Here is a 14,079-nt window from a genome sequence, read left to right as displayed (position 1 = left end):
TGCTCAGCCCAAGCACACACCAAGTGGGCCCCGGAAATGGATTTCTGCATCATTTACTTATCTCTGTAAACCCTAGTAACTAGTTTAGTATAAAGAGGACTTTTCACTATTGTATTTTCATCTCTAGATGTTTAGTCCTTTGGTTTAGGTCTTGGTCATTCTGGTTTCCCTCTGGGGCCGAAGCCAATGAACACCATTATCACTTATGTATTTTCAACGGTGGAGTTTCTACACCCCAGAGATTAAGGTGTGGAGCTCTACTATTCCTCATGAATTAATGCAAAGTACTATTATTTTTCTATTCAATTCAAGCTTATTCTTATTCCAAGATATTCACTCGTACTTCAACCTGATGAATATGATGATCCGTGACACTCATCATCATTCTCGCCTACGAACGCATGCCTGACAACCACTTTTGTTCTATCTGCAATAGCTTGAGTGTTTATCTCTTAGCCTCCATTCCAAAAGATCGGAGTCTTCGTGGTATAAGCTAGAATCAATTGGCAGCATTCTTGAGATCTAGAAAGTCTAAACCTTGTCTGTGGTATTCCGAGTAGGATCCTGGATGGGATGACTGTGACGAGCTTCAAACTCACGAGTGTTGGGCGTAATGACAGACGCAAAAGGATAATTGGATCCTATTCTAACATGATCAAGAACCAACAGCTGATTAGCCGTGCGGTAATAGCGCACTTGGACCATATTGACTGAGAGGACGGACGGTAGCCATTGATAATGGTGATCCCCCAACATACAGCTTTCCATGGAAAGGAGTATGAATGATTGAATGGAGGCAGTAAGAAAGCAGAGAGTTAGAAGGAACAAAGCGTCTCCATACGCTTATCTGAAATTCTCACCAATGAATTACATAAGTATCTCTATCCTATTTTATGTTTTAACTATATTTTAATTATCAAAATCCCATAACCATTTGAATCTTCCTGACTGAGATTTACAAGGATGACCATAGCTTGCTTCAAGCCGACAATCTCCGTGGGATCGACCCTTACTCACATAAGGTTTATTTCTTGGACGACCCAGTGCACTTGCTGGTTAGTTGTGCGGAGTTGTGAAAAAGAATTGAGATTATGAACGTGCTTACCAAGTTGTTGGTGCAGTTGAGATCACAATTTCCTGTACCAAGTTTTTGGCGCCGTTGCCGGGGATTGTTCGAGTTTGGACAACTGACAGTTCATCTTGTTGCTCAGATTAGGTACTTTTATTTTATTTTCAAGCTTTTTATTTCTTATTTTCGAAAAATACTAAAAAAAAATTTTCTTCTTTTTCGTTCTTCCCAATATAATTTTCGAAAAAACCAAAAAAACTAATAAAATCATAAAAACCAAAAATATTTTTGTTTCTTGTTTGAGTCTAGTGTCAAATTTTAAGTTTGGTGTTAATTGCATCTTTTTAATTTTTCTTAAAATTTTCGAAAACTCATGCATGGTGTTCTTCATGATCTTCAAGTTGTTCTTGATGATTTTATATGTTTAATCTTTAATTTTTCTTGTTTTGTGTCTTTTCTTGTTTTTCATATGCATTTTCAATTTGTTAGAGTCTAAACATTTAAAAATTCTTAAGTTTGGTGTCTTGCATGTTTCTTTTCTTAAAAATTTTCAAAAATAAGTCTTGGTGTTCATCTTGATCTTCAAAGTGTTCTTGGTGTTCATCTTAACATTCAAGGTGTTCTTGCATGCATTAGTTGTTTTGATTCATAACTTTTATGTTTTGTTTCAATTTCGTGTTTCTCTCTCTCTTTATTAAAAATTCAAAAATAAAAAATATATCTTTCCTTATTTTACTCATAAATTTCAATTTCAAAATTCTATGTTTTCAAATCTTTTTCAAAATCAAATCTTTTCCATTTTCCTTTTTGTATTTTTGAAATTTTTTTTAAATATTTCAAATTTTTTTTTATTTTGCTTTTAATGTTTTCGAAAATTTTAAAAATTGATTTTCAAAATCTTTTTCTTATTTTTACTTCATATTTTCGAAAATCTTACTAACATTTAATGTTTTGATTCAAAAACTTTCAAGTTGTTGCTTGCCTATTAAGAAAGATTTAATCTTTAAATTTTAGAATCATATCTTTTAGTTTCTTGTTAGTCAAGCAATCAACTTTAATTTCAAAAATCAAATTTTTTTAATTTCCTTTTCAAATCTTTTTCAAAATGATTTTCAATCATATCTTTTTCAAAATCAATTTCAAAATCTTTTCTAACTTATTATCTTTTCAAAATTGATTTTCAAATCTTTTTCAATTAACCACTTAACTTTTTGTTTGATTTTTAAAATTCTTATCTTTTTCAAAACTACCTAATTAATTTTCTCTCTCTAATTTTCGAAAACTCCTCACCACTTTTTCAAAATTCTTTTTAATTAACTAATTATTTCAAATTTTAATTTTAATTTTATTCCTTCTCTTAATTTTTGAATTCTAACTAATATTTAAAATAAAAACAAAAATTTTTTTAATTTATTTTATTTTAACTCGAATTCTTCCCTCTCTCATCTCATTCTATTTATTTGTTTATCTACTAACATTCATCTTCTACCCATAATTCGAACCTACTCTTCTTCTTTGTGTTTGAGTTCTACTCTTCTCCTTCTTCTATTCTTCTATTCTTCTACTCACATAAAGGAATCCCTATACTGTGACATAGAGAATTCTTCTTCTTTCTCTGTTCTTTTCTTTTTCATATGAGCAGGAACAAGGATAAGAATATTCTTGTTGAAGTTGATCTTGAACCTGAAAGGACTCTGAAGAGGAAGCTAAGGGAAGCTAAAGCGCAACTCTCTGGAGAAAACCTTGCAGAACTTTTCGAAAAAGAAGAAGACATGGCCAAACCCAACAACAATGGTGGAGATGCAAGGAAGATGCTTGGTGACTTCATTGCACCCTCTCCTGACTTCTATGGAAGAAGCATCTCAATTCCTACAATTGGAGCAAACAACTTTGAGCTAAAGCCTCAATTAGTTTCTCTAATGCAGCAGAATTGCAAGCTTCATGGACTTCCATTGGAAGATCCGCATCAGTTTTTAGCTGAATTCTTGCAAATCTGTGACACTGTCAAGACCAATGGAGTTGATAGCTTATGCTTTTCCCCTTTTGCTGTAAGAGACAGAGCTAGAACATGGTTGGATTCACAACCTAAGGAAAGCCTGAACTCTTGGGATAAGCTGGTCAGTGCTTTCCTGGCCAAATTCTTTCCACCTCAAAAGATGAGCAAGCTTAGAGTGGAAATCCAAGCCTTCAGACAGAAGGAGGGTGAGTCCCTCTATGAAGCTTGGGAAAGATATAAGCAACTGATCAAATGGTGTCCTACTAACATGCTTCCAGAATGGAGCATCATATGTATATTCTATGATGGTCTGTCTGAGTTGTCAAAAATGTCATTGGACCATTCTGTAGGTGGATCTCTTCATCTGAAGAAGACGCCTGAAGAAGCCTAGGAACTCATTGAAATGGTTGCAAATAATGTAACAACCCTGATTTTCGAGTACGCGAGATCTTTTCTAAAAGCACGGATTTCTCCGGAAGATCAGTAAAGAGAACACCTCTTCTATATCAAGCTCGATAACGCAGTCATGAAGAACCTAGTTTTTAAACCATATCGGTTAGGAGTTTTGATTCGGTTTTTCGTAAATAGTCTCAATTTGATGAACCGGACTCGATTCATGAGAGAAGAGAGATAATATGATAATATCATCATTATATGAGTATTAGAAGCTTCTTGAATGATATTATAAGGTTACCTGGTCAGTTTTAGTTAAAAACAGAAAATCGGTTTAACCGGGTTTACGGTTTACTGGTGCAGCTTAGCACCAGCACTCTCTGATGACTTTAGCAATGCTAAGGCCTCATTATACATGTTTTATTCTCATAATAAATATTTTACTAGTGTCATTTATGCTAGTAGCTCAGAAAATAATTTTTAGAGATGTTTTTACGAGTGTTCCGATACATCTAGTTTTAGTAGTTATACACCTGAGATATTTTAATATTGTTTTAATCCACCTCCAAGCCAACCAATAACAACTCACCTTACACCCCCAAGACCTCCAAGGCTGTCTCATTTCATCATTTTGGCCGAAATTGAAAGGAGAGAAAAGAGAGAAAACTTCATGAACACTTAATCTTCAAAGCTTAATTTCTTCTGAACTAAAACTCAAATCAAAAGTCCGATTTCACCAAAATGATCCTCTCTTATTCCTCTACATAACCATGTGACTTATCAAGGCTGGAAATAAGGTGAGATGGCTGTCTCCCTCCCTCTTCAATTCGGTTTCCAAGGAAAACCATGCAAAACATGTGTTTTCTTGATGTTCTTCCTTAGGAATCATGCTTAACTTGACTTGAGGGCCAAGAAACATTAATTTTCAGCAAGTATAAGGTGAGATATCTCTTCCTAACATGCTGAGGGAGATTTGGTCAGTTGAGAGTTTGTAGATTTAAAGTTGTTCTTGATGTGTTTTAGGAGGAAAAAGTGCTTAAGGACCACCTGAAAGTCTAACCGAATTTGGAGCAGCAAATCAAGGTAGGGTGTCACGAAATTAATCTTGATTATTTGTGTTTGAGTTGTGTGAATGTTGTATTATTTGGCTGTGCTAAAAATTGGTTGCATATATGATTGATTCTTGGTGAAAATTTGGTGAAATTTTGATGAAATTTGATGAAATTCAATTTGTGTTAAAATCATATAGAAAAGATGGGGTTTTAGTGGCTGCTAATTTATTATGAATTATAGTAAAAATCGGATGCTGAAAATACTGAAAAACGGGTAAAAACAGAGAAAAAATCTGAAGAATTTATGAAGAACATGAAGAACACTTTGAGTGTGGTGAAGAACAATGAAGAACACCTTTTAGATCTTGAAAAGGGCAAGAAAGTAAATATTTTGGTGTTTGAGGGGTTATTTTGTAATTTTTGAAAGTTAGGGTGGTAAAAGTAGAAATATTAAAAGTTACGGGTGGTAAAAAGTAAATTTTAAAGGTTAAAAGTAAAAGTAAGTTAATTTTTGAAAATATATTAATAAAATAATAAATAATAATAAAATATTAAATAATAATATTTAATTAAAAATAATATTTTAATAAAAATAATAAAATAATGCGGAAAATGCAGTTTTCTGTAAAAGCTTTAGAAAGACAACTTTAAGCACAGAATCTCATAATTACTTTCATAAAACACTTAGGGAGTGGTAAAAACATATTAGTGAGGCAAAGATAAATAAAAGATAAAAAGTTGAAGAAAAGATAAAAATCGAAGAAAAAGTCTGTAAAGTTTTAATGACAGAAAAACAGACAGAGACTAGTGAACGAACTAGGGCAACATAGCTAGTCCTGGAATTGCGAATAGGGTTAGGTATTATATGAAAAGTTAAACTGTTTCAGTATAGACTTAATGAACCTATACTTGGGACAGACTAACTATTCATACCGAAATTTACATAAGCTTTAAATACATACGTTAAACAGAGAAATCAAAGCAGAGTAAAGAAACATAGAGAACAGAGTAACCAGAGTAAAGTAAAGAGATAAAGAGAAAAAGAGTAATATAGATACAGATGAAAAGAGTAATTAGAGAAGAGAAAAGAGATGCAGAGAACAGAGTAATTAAAACAGAGTAAAGAGATACAGAGAAAGAAAGAGGTACTGCATAAGAATGTGAAAGTGATGATGAATAATGAGAATGATAATGAATGATGATAATGAGAATGATTATGTGATGATCTGCTGCGTAAAGACAGTCAGATAGATGGTGGTACGACCACTGAGAGTGCTTTCCTGGGATACTTAGCTATAATGTTATTCTGTAAGTCAGAGGACTCTTACAGAGGTATCGAGAACACACGACTAGCATATACTCCTGTAAGTCAAAGGACTCTTACAGTGGGAGTGTGTGTGTATGCTCCTGTAAGTCAAAGGACTCTTACAGTGAGAGCGTGTGTATGCTCCTGTAAGTCAAAGGACTCTTACAGAGAGTGTGTTGGGCAGATATAAGTTAACTAGCTCCGCCATGCAAGTCAAAGGACTCTTGCAGTGGGTTGCTAGTGCCGCCCTGCAAGTCAAAGGACTCTTGCAGTGGTTTGCCTCACAAGTCAAAGGACTCTTGCGAGGGGCATTGCCAACAGGGAAGCCTTACCTAGTCAAAGGACTCTGGGTAACGTCGGGAGCGGGTATGTAACCGACAGATGAGCTCATTACCTGCGCTAGGGCTAGACATGCATCATATTTGGTTGCGCATTTCCTCTGTTATGATTGTTGTTTGAATGTATGCCTTCTTTGTTTTAATTCTATTCTCTGTGTCTGTGTTTTGTTTTCTTGTATTCTTTTGTTTGTGTTTTGCTTTCTGTTTTCTTTATTTTCTCTATTTATCTGTTTCTTCTGTCTACTACTTCTCGGTATTCTGCTATTTATCTGCTAAACAACATGGAGTTAATGAACGTAACTAATAACCCCGACCCTACTAAGAACTCCCCAGTTCTTACCCCTTCTCTCTCCCTTCCCCCTTCAGATGGAAGCGTGAGTACCCTTCCGTAATTCACTAACGATCATTCGCAAAGAGGATTCCGCTTTAAGTAGTTTTCTGAGTCTAGGGTGAATCCCGTTCTCTGTTTATATGTATATACTGTGAGACCAGCCAATGTCTGCACCCCGTTCGTATGCACACTTTAGCCTAAATCCTGTGTACAAGACTCCTGTTGTGTGGCTACCTGATGAGGTACCAGAGAGACGTCATATGGCAACGTCTGATCGTGCAGAGGAATAGTAGATGATGTTCCATCTTTTGATGACGTTCCACCTGACTTGAGTTGTGAAGACTTAGAACGTACTTTCCCTCAGTTTAGTAGTTTAGAGGGACTAAGTGAGTATAGAGTCTAGGCTAGCCTGGGCGCCAGCTTAGGGACTTCTTGAACAGGTCAGGGCCTGGGATGTTGTATGTATGTATATGTATATAGTTATTATCTAGCTATATCTAGGGGTGTTCTAACTAACAGTCTATATTCTAATTAAGGCTGGATCACCGAATGTTGCTAGCTACTTGTGATGTATTTATGTGTGGTTGATTATAATTGTTTTATCTGTTATTATTTGTGAATTGATTATAAATGATTCTGTTTATTAATTCAAACGTTTTCAAAAAAAAAAAGTACCTCTCTAACTAACTATGCTTTTAACAACGAATCAGGCTCATATAATAAATAATAGATAATAATTAGGATGACAAATTAGTAGCACTCAGTTTCTGGTATGTCCTAGGCGTACTGAAAATTGGGTCGTTACAAATAACAAGTTCATGTACACTTCTGAAAGGAATCCTATGAATAATGGGACAACTCAGAAGAAAGGAGTTCTTGAAATTGATATTCTGAATGCTATATTGGCTCAGAACAAAATATTGACTCAACAAGTCAATATAATTTCTCAAACTCTGAATGGATTGCAAGCTGCATCCAACAGTACTAAAGAGGCATCTTCTGAAGAAGAAGCTTATGATCTTGAGAACCCTGCAATGGCAGAGGTGAATTACATGGGAGAACCCTATGGAAACACTTATAATCCTTCATGGAGAAATCATCCAAATTTCTCATGGAAGGACCAACAGAAGCCTCAACAAGGCTTCAACAATAATGGTGGAAGAAATAGGTTTAGCAATAGCAAGTCTTTTCCATCATCTTCTCAGCAAAAGACAGAGAATTCTGAACAGAGCCATTCTGGCCTGGCAACCACAGTTTCTTATCTATCCAAGACCACACTAAGTTTCATGAATGAAACAAGATCCTCTATTAAAAATTTGGAGGCACAGGTGGGTCAGTTGAGTAAGAAGATTACTGAAACTCCTCCCAGTACTCTCCCAAGCAATACAAAAAAAAATCCCAAGAGAGAGTACAAGGCCATAACCATGACCAATATGGCCGAACCTGGAGAGAGTGAGGAGGACGTGAATCCCAGTGAGAAAAGCCTCATGGGACGTCCTCTGGACAGAAAGGAGTTTCCCCTTGAGGAACCAAAGGAATTTGAGGCTCATACAGAGACCATAGAGATTCCATTGAACTTCCTTCTGCCATTCATGAGCTCTGATGAATATTCTTCCTCTGAAGAGGATGAAGACATCACTGAAGAGTAAGTTGCTAAATATCTAGGAGCAATCATGAAACTGAATGCCAAGTTATTTGGTAATGAGACTTGGGAGGATGAACCCCCCCTTGTTCACCAATGAACTAAGTGCATTAATGAGGCAGACATTACCTCAGAAGAAACTGGATCCCAGAAAATTCTTCATACCTTGTACCATAGGCACCATGACCTTTGACAAGGCTCTGTGTGACCTGGGGTCAGGGATAAACCTCATGCCACTCTCTGTAATGGAGAAACTGGGAATCTTTGAGGTACAAGCTGCAAGAATCTCACTAGAGATGGCAGACAAATCAATGAAACAGGCTTATGGACTAGTAGAGGACGTGCTAGTAAAGGTTGAAGGACTTTATATCCCTGTTGATTTCATAATCCTAGATACTGGGAAGGATGAGGATGAATCCGTCATCCTTGGCAGACCCTTCCTAGCCACAGCAAAAGCTGTGATTGATGTTGACAGAGGAGAGTTGGTCCTTCAGTTGAATTAGGACTACCTTGTATTCAAGACACAAGGTTCTCCTTTTGTAACTGATGAGAGGACTTTCGTGTGGTCTAGAATTCCACTAATGAATTCTCGTTGTAAAGTATAGTTTCTAAACCAAACAATAGTCCTTTCATACAAAAAATTATTTGTCACAAGTACAAACCCTAAATTTTATAAACCGAAGTATTTAAACCTCGGGTCGTTCTCCCTAGGAATTGCAATAAAGTGTCTTGTTATTGGTTATGAGGTATGTTTTGGGGTTTTTGAGGTGATGGACAAGAAATATAAATGGCAAAGAAAATAAACTAACAACTAAAGAGGTCTTGGCAAGGTTAGGTGGTCAAGGATCTCTATCCTAATCACTAACCACAACATGAGAATTGGCAAGGATCAACCCCACTAAGTTAACCTCTAACTAGTAGTAAAGGAAAGTCAAGTGAGCTATGTCAATCCAAGTCCATAAGTCCTAGTTGTACACCTAATCAATTGGAGAGATCTAGCGTTAATGGCTCCCAATCGTCAATCACTTGGACATTAGTGACTCAAGAGTTCCTAAGTTACCTTTCCAAGCCAAGAGCACAAAATTCTACTCTAGCATCCAACCAAGCATTTTGTCAAACACTTGGAAGGCATACAAGGAAAACATATTAAATTGCAAGGAAAGTTAATCTACACTACTCAATTGCAAGGAATTAAACAACAATAAAGCAAATCAATAATAAAAGAACATGAATCATAAATTGCATTAAAAGAAAATAAAAGAAGGAAGAGTGCATCAACAACAAAGCAAGAAATTATAAGAATGAAATACAAAATTAGAGAGGGGAAAAGTAAAGGAACAAGAAATTGTAAAAGAAAAGTAAATCAAAGCATGAATTAAACCTAGATCTAAGAAATTCTAATCCTAATTCTAGAGAGAAGAGGGAGCTTCTCTCTCTAGAAACTAAACTACATGATGCTAAAACTTCAAACAATTGCTCTCCCCTTTGCCCAAGATTGAATTCTTCATGAAATAGCATTAGAAATGAGTTGGGTTAGGCCCAAAGTGCTTCAGAATTCGCTGGGGGCGATTTCACTTTAGTGGGTCACGGACAGAATCGGCGCGCACGCGTACATAGCGCGTGCCCGCCCCTGAGCACGAAGTAACATATAGAAAATTTGATATTATTTTGAAGCCCTGGATGTTAGCTTTCCAACACAACTAGAACCGCCTCATTTGGACCTATGTAGCTCAAGTTATGGTCGATTGAGTGCGAAAAGGTCAGACTTGACAGCTTTACGGTTCCTTCATTTCTTCATGAGTTCTCCCACTTTGCATGCTTTTCTCCTCACTTCTTCCATCCAATACTTGCCTTATGATCCTGAAATCACTTATCAAATACATCAAGGCATCGAATGGAATTAAAGTGAATTAAAATTACCAATTTTAGGGCCTAAAAAGCATGTTTTCACATTTAAGCACAATTCAAGGGAGAATTACAAAACCATGCTATTTTATTGAATAAATGTGAGAAAAGGTGATAAAATCCCCCAAAATAAGCATAAGATAAATCACGAAATCAGGGTTTATCAAATCTTCCCACACTTAAACTAAACATGTCTTCATGCTAAAATCAAGAAAGAAGCAAAGGGACATCAACATTTATTCAATGCAAACTAACTGCATGCAACCTATCTATATGCAATCTATCTACACGAATGCATCCACTTAGTCAAAATAAATCAATTTCCAAGAATACATATACAAACACAAGGGCTAAGGTAATAGCAATCACTCAACCCACAATTGAATTAAATTATTAAAAAGATTTTACAAACTTGCAAGAAAAGAGATGATCATGGGTGGAAACATGTAATTGAGTAATCGAACCCTCACCGGATGTGTATCCACTCTAGTCGCTCAAGTGTATGGGGTTGATTCACTCAATTCTCCCCTAGTCATGCTTTCCAAGATTTGTTTTTCATCTAACAATCAACAATTACTTTATGCATGCATACAAATATCATGAGGGCTTTCCCATAGGTTGTAATGGGGCTAGGGTCAAGGTAGGATGCATATGGCCAAGTGAGCTTAAAATTCGAATCTTTGATTAACTTAAACTTTCCACCTAACCTATGACAACCTATACAATTCTAAACAAACCTAACTACCCATTCTTCACTTTTTCACACACTCATGCATTCTCTTTTTGATCACCACCCATATGCATTGACTTTTACTGAACCTTGCTTTAGGGCATTTTGTCCCCTTTTTATTGCAATCCTTTGTCTCTTTTTTTTTTTTATTTTTATTATTTATTTTCATTCATAATTTTTTTTCTCTTTTTTTTTCATTAAATTTTTTTTCTTTTCAAACTAAAATATATATACAAGAACATCAATGCATATGGTTTACACATGATTAATACATGAGTATGTACCCAATTCCCAAGATTCTCAACACAAATATAAAAACACACTTTTATCTCTACCCAATGTTCCCAACTCTCCCAAAATCAAATGATGAACACCCTCACTAGCCTAAGCTAATCGAAGATTCAAATTAAGGACATTTATTATTTTTCACTTAGGCTTGTAATGTGCTACAATTAAGAATAAATGGGTTAAGCATAGGCTCAAAATTGGCTAACAATGGAAGATAAAAGGTAGGCTATATGGTTAAGTGATCTATTTGAACAATGGCCTCAATCATATAAATGCATGTATACACAAAGTAATGGACATATAGAATTAAACAAATCAAAGATTACAATCATAGGAAGAGAATAATACACACAAGAATGAAAGTAAGTGGTTATGTATGATGTAACCACACAATTAGGCTCAAATCTCACATGCTTGTGTTCTTAGCTCAAAACATGATCCACAAAGTATATAATTCAAGCAAGTTCACACACAAAAAAAAATTTTTTTCAATCAATTGGGGTGGGGTGCCCTATAGGTAAAATCCTTGGAAAATATCATGATTTTGACTAAGCTTAATATATACATATGCAATGCAACCAAAAATCCTAAAATGAAATGCAAAAGTGTTGGATTAGAAACTCGTCACCCAAAAGTGCCGATTCGGTCGGACGACCTCCCCATACTTAAAAGTTTGCACCGTCCTCGGTGCACTCAAAGATGAGCAAGGGGGTACGGAGACTTTCCGAGTTGCTACCTTCAGCTGGTAGGTCAATCGGTGCTGCGTGTTCTTCCTTCCTCTTCCGTTTTTGCTTATGATGATTCATCCTGAACATAGAAAACAGGAGATAATAAGACAAGTAAATGCACAAGTAAGGAAGCATGGATTGTTAGAATGAGGTAAATCACTAGAATTGAGTGAGTGAATTTGTGTGACATTAATGAAAAGTAAGTTGTGGGTCCTAACTTGCATGCGGTTTAGAACTCACACTCTAGTATTTAGAGACCATGTCACAATTATACAAAAGTAGACACACATTTCACTCATTCTAGTATGCTTGAGATACCTTAAAAGACTTGTAGGTTAAGGCAACCAAACAAGTAGTGAAGAAGCATAAAAGCATTCAAGCAATTAATCAAGCAATTGTGAAATTGGATAATGCATGGACATTGATTGATGTGTAGGTAGACTTGGTGAACAAAATGGTATATGAAACTCACACAACAATCAATGACACATATTGAAATTGTTGCAATACCTAAGTGACATAGAGGTGAAATACATGGATGCTATGGAACTTAGGAAAAAGAAGATAGAAGTGAAAATCAATCACATAGCAAGCATGGTCCACAAAGCTTTACAAAGCTCAAAAAATATGTCGCTAGGTAAGCTTTCGATCCAATTTCACGATTCCACAAACTCAATGCATGAAATAGGTGATGTGAATAAGGGTAAACCATAAACAAGCATCACCTAAAAAAATGCAATGATAATATACAATTGCCTAACAATGCATGATGAATGCATGGTGGCCAAAACATGCAATTCAAAGAGTTAAGATGCGTGAAGGCAATGTCACATGTACTTGGTATTCAAAAGCATTAACAATGAAAAGTTCCGAACCAAGTAACCAAATATAACCTCAACAAAGAAATCCAACAATGACAATTAACAACAATGATGTTAAACTAACATCCTATCAACAAGCAGCAGCAGTAAACAGTAAACAAGATTAGTAATCCAACACTTATAATGGAAAACAAAAATTAAACTAACTAAATAACTAAAATAAATGGTGTTATATGATGCTTGGTAGTGTTGGATGATGTTTTAAGAGTGGAAAAGAACAGAGAAGAAGGAAAGAAACGGAAAGAGGAGAAGAAAAGAAGGTGAGTGAAATAAGGCAATCCACGCGTGCGTCATGTGCGCGTAAGCGTGGATTAATGAAAATGGAAGCGACGCGTACGCGTACAGCGCGCGTACGCGTGCATGCCAAGGCAGAGAGTCGACGCGGACGCACAAGGTACGCGTTCGCGTGCCCTGGGGCACAAAGTTGGCACACTTCAGGCACAACTCTCGGGTGAATGTATGGAGGGGGTGGAAAAACTCAATCCATGCGTATGCGTACATGACGCGTGCGCATGGATGGTCGAAATGGCTTGATTCACGCGTATGCGTAAAGCACGCGTGCGCGTGGGTGGTGCTCTATTTTTCAAAATTTTTCTATGTTTTTGCACCAAACCAAGCATTCCAAACCTCCAAACAACTACCAAAACATCATAAAACCTTATTTAACCTACTAGACTACCAAACAAACTTAACAAATCAATTAAAACATGAGATTAAACCTATTTTACCAATATGTACAAAAGGGAAAATGAAAAGATGTTACCATGGTGGGGTGTCTCCCACCTAGCACTTTTGTTTATTGTCCTTAAGTTGGACTTATGGGGAGCTCCTCATCAAGGTGGCTTGTGTTTGAATCCATCCTTGAACACCCACCAATGCTTGGACTTCCATTGTGCTTCATCATTCAAAGTTAATAACCCCAAGCTTTGATGGAGTTCTTCAAAACCCACGGGCTCCCAAAGTTGATCTTCCTTGTGCGATCTGGGATCCCACACTTTGTTTTCACACCCGTCCTTGAGTTGATCATGGTGGTTTCCTCCAGGTGGCAAGAGAGATGAATTCTCGTAGAGGCACCAAACTATCCTCCTAGACCTATCCAATTGAGCACTAGTCCAACTTTTACTCCTTGAAGCTTCAACCATAATGAGCCTAGACTTACAACGTCAACCACGAAACATCTTTCTTTTACGCATCATCCCACAAAGCATCCTAAGTTGACCATCCGTTTCAAGCAAGCCATATTCAAGTGGGATCATAAAGGTAATAGAAATGAGTTTCACCCACTCAAATGAATGTGTAGATGATAACCTAGGCAAAGGTGATTCCAAGGGTCTTGACAAAGCGTATTCAATTCCCATCCTCCTTTTTCTAAGGATCTCCACCTCTTCAAAAGTTTTCTCAAATGTGATCCTTTGTTCAA

General features: G+C 36.3%; 1 non-coding gene across 1 annotated transcript; it reads right to left on the bottom strand.

Moving 5' to 3' along the window:
* Nucleotides 1-3,231: 3,231 nt before the first annotated feature.
* LOC148564555 (small nucleolar RNA R71) lies at nt 3,232-3,339 on the bottom strand. The gene has a single exon (XR_015884795.1). It is a non-coding gene; the product is annotated as a small nucleolar RNA R71 (small nucleolar RNA).
* Between the last annotated feature and the right edge of the window lie 10,740 nt (nt 3,340-14,079).

Source organism: Arachis ipaensis, chromosome B5, assembly GCF_059453495.1.
Source record: "Arachis ipaensis isolate K30076 ecotype BB chromosome B5, ASM5945349v1, whole genome shotgun sequence".
In the NCBI taxonomy this organism is placed as follows: domain Eukaryota; kingdom Viridiplantae; phylum Streptophyta; class Magnoliopsida; order Fabales; family Fabaceae; genus Arachis; species Arachis ipaensis.
This window is presented reverse-complemented; position numbering and strand designations above follow the sequence as displayed.